The sequence below is a fragment of the Cavia porcellus genome, unplaced genomic scaffold (genome assembly GCF_034190915.1).
Source record: "Cavia porcellus strain 051 isolate PalLab524CR breed Dunkin Hartley unplaced genomic scaffold, mCavPor4.1 scaffold_3, whole genome shotgun sequence".
In the NCBI taxonomy this organism is placed as follows: domain Eukaryota; kingdom Metazoa; phylum Chordata; class Mammalia; order Rodentia; family Caviidae; genus Cavia; species Cavia porcellus.
The window spans coordinates 119,354,062-119,361,933 of record NW_026947486.1 but is presented as its reverse complement, the minus strand read 5'-3'; the positions used below and the strand labels follow the sequence as shown (position 1 = coordinate 119,361,933).

Below are 7,872 nucleotides of genomic sequence, written 5' to 3'. Positions count from 1 at the left end.
GCACCCTCGAGAGAAAGAGCTGTTTGACAGGAAGATAAGGAGAGAGAGGAAGAAGAGATCCAGGGCCAGCGAGGAACTGCTCTGCACCCCTCCTAAGTCTGCGCCCACACCCTAGTGGGGAACCCTCCTCCTCAGTCCGTGCACAGAGAGGCTGTGTTCACAATAAAAGCTCTGCACCCCTCCCTCACGTGTGTGTGTGTTCTACTTGGGGTTGTACCCAGCAAAGGGGGGCACCCAAAATATACGGGTGCCCTCCAAAAGGAGTCCTGGTCAGGGATGGCAGCTGCTCTCATCACTTGGACGGCTCAGTGAAAATTCCCTTCCCATCCTACACCCACCCGAGTTCGCACCCATGAGGTCCACTTGCAGGAATGGCTGTGGGAAGGAACTTCCCCGCCCTGCACGCACCCCCTCCCTGGCTCTGCCCCACACAGAGAGCCTCCCAGGACCCCTGCCTGGACCCTGCATGCCACAGGCTCTTGGTCCTGCTCCTCCGCCATATGAACAGAGGACCTTGCTGCTCTATGGGGACCCGGTCCCCACTCCCAACTCCACCCCTTCCCCCCTCCCCGAGCTCATCCTCTGGCTTCTCTGTGAGCCCTGGCCCCTGAATCCTACAAGCCGTGCCACCCCAGCCCCTTCACCAGGCTCACAAGGTTCCTCTCCAGGTGCCCTGTGTCCTTGTCCCATGTCCAGCCCCTTGCCCTGGGCGGATCCTCAAGAGAAAGACAGGTGCAGCTGGAGGCTGGGTCCGTGCAGAAGCAAGGGATGAAGATGCGTGGCCAAGGGGACTCTACCTAGTTCCTCAGGTGCCCAGATGCACAGGCTGCACCCTCTTTCTGAGAAAGGCCCCGGTGTCATGACCTACGGGGCTGCTCTGAGGCCAGAGCCCCACTCTCCCCCATATCCCTGAGGGGACTGGTGTCTGTTTGTTGGGGGTGGCAGGGGAGCTGGCCTCTCCTGGATGCCATCTACAGCCCTGCTGGTCATGGCTGCAAAAGGCACAGCCTGCGTCCTTGCTGAGCAGCTTCTTGGGGTACACACTGGAGGCTATGTCACCACGCGCAGGCCAGACAGACAGGCATGTGAAGTGCTGGTGGCAGCAGTGTCTGAATAGCCCAGTGCTGGGAGCCAGGAGCGGAATGCCCACCTGCATGGTCTAGGACAGGTGAGACCCCAGGGGGCTTCAAGGGGCCTAAAGGAGCTGAGCTCTGGCACTTGTGGGAGGACCTTTGGCAATGACGGTTGATGGGAAGGGAGAGCCACCAAAGCCCATACCAGCCTGGTGCCTGTCACCAGCTGCATTCCTGCTCTTCCCTCTCTTCTCCCTCTTCCACCTTCTCTTCCTCCGCCTTACCCCTGGCTTCACATTCAGCTTGGGCGCCATCTCTGTCCTTCACCAGGGCTCTCCTGCTCCGGGCCAGAATGGCCTCCCATGCCTCAGACTCCCAAGGGAGCCCCAGAATCTCTAGCAATGTCCTAGGCCTGCTAACTACTCCCAGTCTCCTCAGAGCTGCATGCAGAGGCTCAGCCATGTAGGTCCTGGTGAGTACCTGCCTGTGTTGCATGTGATCTGTGTTGTAACCCCCCCCCAAAAAAACAAGGCCCCATGATGAAATACGGGGCAAGACCCCTGAGATGATAAATGGGACAAAATGATGTCTTTTTTAAAAGAAGTGCTTTTATTTTAGCTGGCCCAGTGACACAGTGCAGATGGAATTTGCAAAGCTGTGCAACTGAGTTAGAATTTTGACTGATTTTCATAGTGCATTTATGATTAGCTCATTGATCATTAGGTACATAGTGATGAGAAACAGAAACAAAGTGGGCCTTTGTGCCCCTTTGCTTGAGGTCAGAGGCATTTCACAGTGGGTGGTTAGCCAGTTCATAGCCCTTGGTCTGCCAATTTCAGGAACATTTGTCTCTCATAAAGGGAACAATGATGGTTGACACAGCGCCATTTGTCTCTTACAAGGGGAACAAAGGTTGACATAGCAAACAGGTAACTTGGGGGACAACACATACAGAACAGCATGATGATGCAGTCAGTTAATTTATAACAAATTTATAACAATGTGGTCAGTGCTCCAGGTACATGGTTATGCACAGAGCATAACAATCTGCAGAGGCCAGGGCCAGGGCCCTTCAGGGATGGCTTTGTCTGCAGCATGACTTCCAGGCGCAACACGGAGGCTGAGAGATGCTCACCTGACTGCTGCTGAGCAGTGAAACACTTGGGTCAGATGGCGTGGCCTGGGCCCTTTGTCTCCAAACACCCAGATCAGGGCTGCCGGATAGTCCTGGGGGATTCTCGGCCAGGAGCCTGTGCAACAGCCGCTGGGGAACCCCACTCAAGCCTTCCATCAGCTTCCTCTTGCTCTCCCTTTCCGAGACTTCCTGCCACACAGGCAGCACATCAGTGGTGTGGTCTAACCAGGCCTCCAAGGACCCTTCTCCAGGGCTGGCAGCTCCCTCCGGGAACAAACACCCAGGCACTATCCCTCACCTTCTCAGGCAAAGTGGATCACCTGACTCACGGATCAGAGCCAGCACAGCCCTGGCTGATTCATATGCAGAGCACCGGCCACACTGGCCATCTGCCCCTGTTGCTCTAGCAAGTGGAACTCTGGACCTAGAAACTCCTCACCCGACCTCTAGGGCACAAAGTCCATGTTCAAGGAGCCTTTGGTGCCTGGGATTTCCCTGGAGACCATAGCATAGCTGAGTTCCTGTCGAGCCTGACCAGGGCCACAGTGGCATGACCCTCCTCTCCTTGGAACACTTTTCCCAGCACAGTAAAGTGGCCCACAGGCTGCAGGGCCAACTCCAGAGAGTCCTGGAGTTCACTTTCATCCCAGTCCTCAGGGCACCAAGGCCAAAGCATGGTCAGCACCATGGCCAGCGATTTCAGCTGCAGGCACAGGGCCTCAACCAGCTATTGGCAGGGCCAGGTTTCCTGAACAGAAGAGGCCAGAGGGGTGGGGCTGAAGGGCAGGAGGAAGGCACAGGGGTTGGCTCCAGGAGGAGCACATCCTGGGAATGCAAAGAGGTTACTGTCCACCCCAACCCAAATTACACACACACACACACACACACACACACACACACACACACTTCCTCCAAAGCTGCCTTCTGGAGCTAGGTCACAGCTGCACCTCCTAGCATAGGCTCCCTGGAGCCCACAGCCCTCCCCACATGGCCTCCATCCCACACAGCCCCCATCCCACACATCCAGCTCCAAACAGCCATCGCCCCCAAAAGCCCCACCCCACATAGCCCCACCCTACAAGTCCCGCCCCACCCAGCCCCAAACAGCCCTGCCCCAAAAGTCCCACCCACACAGCCCCCACCCTATCCTGCCCCCATAGGTTGCCCCAGTCCAGGCCCAGGGGAGCAGAGGGCTAGGTGTCTCCATGGACACAGTGCCCCTTGGTCCTTCTGATCCCTCTGCTCTTCCCAGGTCTGGGGTGGGACAGCTTGTTTTGGGAAAGGCAAGCTCCTTCCTGGAGCACAGCTGTGGTGGCCATGGCTTCCTCTCAGTCCCCAGCTGTCCTGGCAGGGCACGTGGGTGACTGCTCTCTGTGCTTGAGACTCCGAGTGAGGAGCGCGCGGGAAGCAGAGCACGGACCCTCGAGAGGTGCCTAGAGACCACCAGGCCATTGATGCTCCCAGGTCACCTGGCTGGGCTAGGGCTGCTGCCCCTGCCTTGACGCCGTGGACAGGGGGCGCCAGAGTGATCAGATCTGCAGCAACTGGGGATGTGCTCTGGCCAGGCAGGGAGACCTGTGGGGCTCCTTCCCCTGCACTGCTTCTGCCCATCCACACCCAGGATGGGGCCAGTCCAGTGGACAGCCTGGGTGAGGCGCACCTAGTACAGGTGATTCCCAGGGGAGACGCTGCACCTGGGCACCCTGGTGGCTCCCATAGGCAAGACGCCCACTGAGGGGCCCCCATCTGGCTGGGTGCTGCCTGGCCCTGCTAGGAGCCAGCTGGCCTGGGACCTTAGCAGTCAGCAAGTGTGCTGCAGGCTGGCCCGCTTGCCTGGCTGCCCTGGAGCCTCCGCTGGCCAACATTTGGGAGGTGGCCAGTGCCATGAATGGCCCGAGCCTTCTCCTCTCTGCCTGCCATAACCCTAGTACCCTGGAGATAGCTGCTTCCTGGGTTTGGCGCCCAATCCCCTGGGCCTGCCTCTCCCGGGCCTCTGAGCCCCGGCTTCTGTATTGCTGTGTGCTGTGGAGGCAGCAGGATGACGAAGGAGTAATTGCCCCTCAGGCAGGGTACCCCAACCATCCCCATTCTTGCTCTTGCTTGCTGAGCCAGGACGTCCTCACCTCCATGGGGCCCTTCTGGCCACTCACGGTGGGGCTCACCATGCCACCGGCTCTGGGAAGCCATGTGGGGTAGCAGCGTGGGATGGAACAGGCCCGTGGCTTCCATCCACTCTGTGGTCATCAGCCACTTGCCGGGACCACGAAACTGGGACCCCAGTGACTTTTTCCAGGTCTGACTGGATGGTAGGATGAAGGGAGCTGGGATTAAGGGCGAGTGGCTTGCAGCTAAAGGAACTGGAGGCAAGAGTAGGCCAGTGGGTCATGCCTCACAGGCCTTGGCTAAGTGCTGGGCTCTTTCTTAGGCGTTTTAATGTGAACTTATATGCTATGATTTTGAAATGAAGGACGTGTGTCTTGCATAATGATCTAAGGTGTTTTTTGCCTCAAGGCTCTTATATTGTTTATTTGCCTTAATATAACTAACATTCTAAACTTCCTGGAATTATTTTTAGAACATAGGAACTTTTATAAAGCATGTAATGGTTTTCTCACTTTTTAATCAATGAAAACTTTTTTTTCCCTCTCCTAATAGAGTTCTGCAAGAAAACTAAGTGAATCACTGGGAGAATTGTAAGATGGCAAGGGAAGATGCCCAAAGTGGAAAGCCACCTCTGGAGTTTCTCCAGAAAGGGGCGTGTGAGTGTCCCACCTGTGGGCATCAGAAAGGACAACTGGGGACACCCGGGCCGAGGTGAAGATGTAAATGTGTTCAGTTTGCCAAGTTACTGAGCACTTATGTCACCGGAGGAGACCTGTTCCTTCACTGCACACGTCCACTCGGCGGTGTGCCTGGGTGTCACCCTATGATATTACTCACCTGCATTATTTGAGTAGTTGTGCATTATTCCACCGCAAAATATACATGCTACGGAGTACTGTTCTTTTTCTCCTTTCTGTTGTTGGTTACCTTTGGAGCTGAGTGTCTGTGGAAATGTTTCCTGTGCCTTTGTGTGCCCAGTGCCGTGTACGGTAGCTAGCACACACAGGCAACGCGCATGGACAAACCTCGCTTCTCAGCTGGAAAGTGTCCTAGAGGCTGATGGGGGCAGCCTCCAAAGCTTGGCCTTGCCCTGGCTTGGGCCAGCAGTGAGTCATGTAGGGTCATTCAGAGGACACATTCGTGGGCCGCACCTCTCACAGGTCTGATCCACTGAGTTTGAATGGGGCCTAGGACTTTTTCCTTTCTCCAGAGCTCCTGGTAACTCAATAAAGTACGCACTCCACAATGTTTAGCACACAAAGATGCTATAAAGAAAAGTGCCACCGATGCTTTAATTCAGGGCCTGGTTGGAGGCCTAAGATCCCTACAATCCCGCCTCTGAGGTCAGCCCTCTCCTGTACTGTGGTCCTTGTTAGGTCCCAGCCTTGCCCTGCTGGAGGGGATCACTGTGTGCATTGCAGCATGCCGAGCTTTACTGCAGAATGAACACATCCTTAGGGACTGGCAGTACTGGGTTTGCCGGTTTACGTCTTTACATAAATGGTGTCGTATTCTTCACATTCATCCATTCAATCAGTCTTTATGAGAAAAACTGCCGTTTGATATATGCAAATTGGGTTAATAGATCTCCCATTCTGTGGAGTACTCTATTGTGTGTCTGTGAACCAAAATGTATTCACCACTTTCCTCATTGCTAGGTATGCTCCTTATTTTCCCTTTTTAGGCCACACCACAGGAATTACCCTTGGAGCATTTTGCTAGGCTGTGGATGTAGCTGTGGCATTGCTGGGTTGAAGACCATCTTGAGTGGTTTGTTTTTAGTGTCTTTTTCATGAACATCTTTTGCAATGCACAATAGTTACATTCATCCCGGGGATTTGGAACACTGACATATCACAAATGGATCATTTTTACTTCCTCTTCCTCTTCCTTCCTTCCCATCTCTCCTTATCCTCCCATCGCCACAAAGTCCAGCTCCCTGCTTTCTGCATTCTGTCTTTATTTTTGCTCTTTGAAGTATTTATATTTGGGTGTCTCCTTTAAAGGAAAAATCCAATATTTGACCTTCTGTGTCTGATTTATTTTGCTTAGCACCCTGGTCTCAAAATGCATCCAATTTCCTAATAAATGACTCAACTTTATCCTTTATGGCTGAGTAGTATTCGTAGTTCTTTCTCCATTCATCTAGTGATGGATCTGCAGGACTCTTCCAAGAGTTAGCTGTGGTGAGTCTTGCTGTCATGAAAATGGGTATGTGGAGATCCCTGCGGGATGTCTTTTATGTTTTGGGGAAGACATCCAGAAGCAGCATAGCTGGCTCAAATGGAAGTTGTATTTTACGGTTTTCATGAGCACATGTTTGTCAGAGACCGATCAGGCAGGCCCCCAACCTCCCAAAACAGTTATGGCAAAGGCTTAAACAAAAAGTGACAATGCGCTATGGTTTGGGGAAATCTGGGAAGGTCCGAGCTCTCCTGAGATTAAGACCAGGAGTTCTCCGGAGCACTCATACTTATTGGGACTCTACACAAAGAATAGCACACTGAGGTAAAGGCAGAAACTGGGGAGGACCTTGGGAAGTTTAAACCCAATTCTCCAAGCTGTCGATGTTGCAGTTAAGACAGCTGTCCTATCTCTCGGGCTGACATCTATGCCAGGAGCCAATGCCTGCAGCTGCATCTTACCTAAGGACTGGAGTGAGCCCATGTTTCCGGGCTTGTCTTGTCTTCAGAGCATTGAGGTCAGCAAGCTAACCCTTGCATTCTCGGTCTGCAGCATGTGTTTCTGCACACACTGTGTGCATTCCTTGGGTGGGGTCGGTACGTGCACATAGCCTATCTTAATTCTTACTTCATTCCCTTTCCCTACTCTCCCTCCATCTGTCCGTCTGCTTGCCATCTGAGGAACATTTACTTCCCTACTTCCTATTGTCTTTTATTTTGCTTTTTATTTCTAATTTGGGTTTCCAATATAGGAGAAACACTGTGATATTTAAAATTGTATGCCTGACTTGTTTTGGTTAACATGATAGTCTCAAGGTGCGTCTGTTTTGTAACTCAAGTGACTCCAGTTCATCTTCTTAGCAGAGGAGTGCTCCATTGTATGTACATACCACATATTCCTTATCCCCTCCTCTGGGGATGGACATGTAGTCTGCTTCTAAGATTTAGCTGTTTTGAATCTCTGCACCATTTCCATGTTTGCAGATAACGCCAAACTGGTTTCTGAGTTACTGTACCAGTTTATGCTACCTTCAGTCAGCCTTGACTGCCTGGGTCCAGCTGCTTTTCTTCTAATAATGCGCTGGGCCAATGTGACTATTCTCAGCTTATGTTTCCCTGACTAAGAAGATAGGTGGCTTCTAACTGGCTTCAAAGACTTTGGTTGGGGCAAAGTAACCCAGTCCAAGACACTTTCTACTCCGCCAGCTCCACATGAACTAACCCCCTTGTTCCCAAGATGTTCGTACATTGTGATAGACAATCGCTTTTATGCAAATATATTTAGAGTTAGTTTACCTGACAATGTATGACTTAATTAATTCCCTGTAAACAGTCATGTAATGCCTTGTACCTCCTGCTTTATAACTGTATTTAAACT

General features: G+C 52.6%; 1 pseudogene; it reads right to left on the bottom strand.

Annotated features, from left to right (window-relative positions):
* Positions 1–1,292: 1,292 nt before the first annotated feature.
* On the bottom strand, positions 1,293–4,373 carry LOC134475340 (paraneoplastic antigen-like protein 6B; annotated as a pseudogene).
* Between the last annotated feature and the right edge of the window lie 3,499 nt (positions 4,374–7,872).